Raw genomic sequence first — 3934 nt, forward strand, 5'->3', positions numbered from 1 at the left:
ATTTGAAGGTCGGTTTCTTGGACAAATCAAGACAACATGAGATATATATTTTTGTACAAATTATAAAAGATTATTTTCATCCAAAGCAATCAAACAACTTGTTTATTATTATAAAATTTGATTGAGAAACATTTAACTGGTTTGGCTCACATTTTCTACTGATTCACGACAACTAGATTCAAAGTTTAAATTAGATTTGTCCTTACACTCATAATTTTTAGGATTTTTTTTGGAGGATATGAGGCTTTTTGTGAGGTGCCTCTCACATGTGTGTAACTTTTACTGGTTTGCCAGTTTGACCTCTCTCAAACTGCACTGCCATATCCGCTGCATTTTTGGTCTTATATTCTATTAATGCTGTTCCTTTTCTATTTTTCTGCACCATAACCAGAGCATTGATGTCTCCCCACTTATAGAAGAGTTGGTTAATTTCCTGCTGGGAATACCCTGGCCAATCGTCTGTTGACATCCACTTAACTTTAACTTTGTGACCCCGTGTGTCCATAGCTGGAGGTTCACTGCTTTTGGAGACTTTAGATGAACTCCGAAAAAGCTCTGCCCCTACCTCCCTATTTACTCGATCCAGTTCCTCCAAAATAAGTTGCTCGCCCTCCTTGTCCAATCTTTTCAATTCACGTCGAAACTGTTCTTCTTGTGACATATCTTGCTGTTCCCTACTGCGTTGAACACGTCGTTCCCGTTCCTCCAAATCTGACCTTAGTTTCTGTGATCTGGTAACATGTTCACGGGCTCTGGCAGCTGCTGCTTTACGACTCTTGAGGGTCTTGTCATATGCTTTACGTGTTCCTGGATCTAACAAAATCTCAAGAATTTTCTTAAGTTTGTCAAATTCATCAGTAGCGAATGGGTTATCTGGATTCTTATCCGGATGACATTTAAGAGCTCTTTGTCTGTACGATTTCTTAATCTCCTTTTCCTCGGCATCAATAGTTATCCCCAGAATTTGATAGAAGTCCAGTTTCGATAGTTTCGTATTATGTTCCTGCGACATAACGTCCTCAATGCGTCAATACCACTTTCACAAGAGCTAATATTTTCGACAGCTGCTTCTTATGTTTTATTACGCGTTTCTGGAGCGAATGATCTCTGTCCTCAGCTTGCTGTCAACAGTCATATGTAAAGACGTCAAATGTTAGTTAATTTATATCCTACGTACATCTCACTGGGAGGAGACATGTAGCATCTCTCTCAATGTAAAAACATAGTCCTGGAACCTCTGTTAATCATAATATATACAAATTATTTAGATTCAGGTTTGAACATAGGATCATAAGAATAAAGCTCTGGTTAGCCCCATTTAGATTATGCAGTTCAGTTTTGGTCGCCGTACTATAGAATGGATATAATTTCACTTGAACGTGTCCAACGTAGGATGACTAACTTAATTAAGAACATAAGAACAAAGGTAACTGCAGAAGGCCTATTGGCCCATACGAGGCAGCTCCTATTCTATAACCACCTAATCCCACTCATATACTTGTCCAACCCGCGCTTGAAACAATCGAGGGACACCACCTCCACCACGTTACGCGACAATTGGTTCCACGAATCAACAACCCTGTTTGTTGTATTTACCCAAGTCTTTCCTAAATCTAAACTTATCCAATTTATACCCAATGTTTCGTGTTCTGTCTTGTGTTGATATTTTTAATACCCTATTAATATCCCCCCTGTTATGTCCATTCATCCACTTGTAAACCTCTATCATGTCACCCCTAACTCTTCGCCTTTCCAGTGAATGCAACGTAAGCTTTGTTAATCTTTCTTCATATGAAAGATTTCTAATTTGGGGAATTAACTTAGTCATCCTACGTTGGACACGTTCAAGTGAATTTATATCCATTCTATAATACGGCGACCAAAACTGAACTGCATAATATAAATGGGGCCTAACCAGTGCAAGATATAGCTTAAGAACCACACCAGGTGTCTTGTTACTAACGCTTCGATTAATAAATCCCAGTGTCCTATTCGCCTTATTACGAACATTTATGCATTGATCCTTTTGTTTTAAATTCTTACTAATCATAACTCCCAGATCCCTTTCGCAATCCGACTTCGCAATCTCAACACCATCTAGCTCGTATCTTGTAACTCTATCATCATTACCTAGCCTCAGAACTTTACATTTATCAGCATTAAACTGCATTTGCCAATCATTTGACCATTTCAAAACCCTATCTAGATCAACTTGAAGTGATAGTGAGTCCTCCTCCGAATTAATTTCCCTACCGATTTTCGTATCATCGGCAAATTTGTAAATGTTGCTACTCAAACCTGAATTTAAATCATTTATATATATTATAAACAACAGAGGTCCCAGGACAGAGCCCTGAGGTACTCCACTAACAACATTATCCCACTCTGACTTAACCCCATTTATACTAACTCTGTTTCCTTTGGAATAGCCATGCCCTAATCCAAGTTAATATAGCACCCCCCAGTACCATGAGCTTTTATTTTTTTAATTAGTCTTTCATGTGGCACTGTATCAAAAGCTTTGCTAAAGTCAAGGTACACAACATCACAATCCTTACCACTATCAACTGCCTCAACTATGCTGGAATAAAAAGTTAGCAAATTTGTTAAACATGAACGGCCATTTGTAAAACCATGTTGCGACTCATTTATTAATTTGTTTTTCAAGATGGAGACGAATTGTATTTGCAATTATTGATTCAAGTAACTTTCCCACAATAGACGTTAGGCTAATTGGCCGATAGTCTGACGCAAGTGATCTATCTCCTTTCTTAAAAATTGGTACCACATTAGCTACCTTCCATGACTCTGGCACTCTGCCTGACCCTATTGATTTATTAAATATGGTAGACAGTGGGTCGGAAAGCTCCTCTTTGCATTCTTTAAGCACCCTGGCAAACACTTCATCCGGCCCTGGGGATTTGTTTGGTTTTAGTTTTTCTAATTGTTTAATTACATCCTCCCTGGTAACTACAAGATTTAGGAAAGATTTAGGTTTAGATTTAGGAAAGACTTTGTTTAGATTTAGGAAAGACTTGGGTAAATACTGGTTCAGTAACAGGGTTGTTGATTTGTGGAACCAATTGCCGCGTAACATTGTGGAGGTGGGGTCCCTCGATTGTTTCAAGCACGGGTTGGACAAGTATATCAGTGGGATTGGGTGGTTATAGAATAGGAGCTGCCTCGTATGGGCCAATAGGCCTTCTGCAGTTACCTTTGTTCTTATGTTCTTATGTTCTTACTAAACTAGTCAACCTGTCCTCATCCACACCCACATAGACTTGTTCGGCTGAAGGCATATTGTTAAGTTCTTCTTTAGTAAATACAGATATAAAATATTTGTTAAAAATACTACTCATCTCCTTGTCATTATCCGTTATTTGACCTGTCTCAGATTTTAATGGACCTATCCTTTCCGTAGTCTTAGTTCGATATAACTGAAAAAACCCTTTAGGATTTGACTTTGCTTGCTCTGCTATGCGAACTTCATAGTTTCTTTTTGCTTTCCTAATCTCTTTTTTAACATTTCTAACCAGTTGTATTAATTCCTGTTCTAACCTTACTTCCCCATTCTTAATCCTTTTGTACCAATTTCTCTTTTTACCTATAAGGTTCTTTAAATTATGTTATCCACTTTCGGTCATTAGTATTCGATCTATTCAATTTGTATGGTATATTACGTTCCTGTGCTTTGTTTAGAATATTCTTAAATAAGTTATATATTAAATCCACATCGAAATCCCCTTTTACGTCACCTGTCGCTGGGTTCATGTCTCGCTCCAAGACCGGCCCACACTCCATACCCAAGAGTTTCCTATCTATTTGACCCAAAAAAATTCTTAGGCTATTAAAATCAGCTTTTCGTAAATCTGATTTTCGAAATTTTCGATTGAAAAGATTTCTAATTCCCCAAATTAGAAATCTTTCATATGAA

The 3934-nt window shown here is 37.7% G+C and overlaps 1 pseudogene; it reads right to left on the reverse strand.

Annotated features, from left to right (window-relative positions):
• Positions 1–262: 262 nt before the first annotated feature.
• On the reverse strand, positions 263–1012 carry LOC138365717 (dnaJ homolog subfamily C member 17 pseudogene; annotated as a pseudogene).
• Between the last annotated feature and the right edge of the window lie 2922 nt (positions 1013–3934).

Source organism: Procambarus clarkii, chromosome 17 (genome assembly GCF_040958095.1).
Source record: "Procambarus clarkii isolate CNS0578487 chromosome 17, FALCON_Pclarkii_2.0, whole genome shotgun sequence".
Taxonomy (NCBI): domain Eukaryota; kingdom Metazoa; phylum Arthropoda; class Malacostraca; order Decapoda; family Cambaridae; genus Procambarus; species Procambarus clarkii.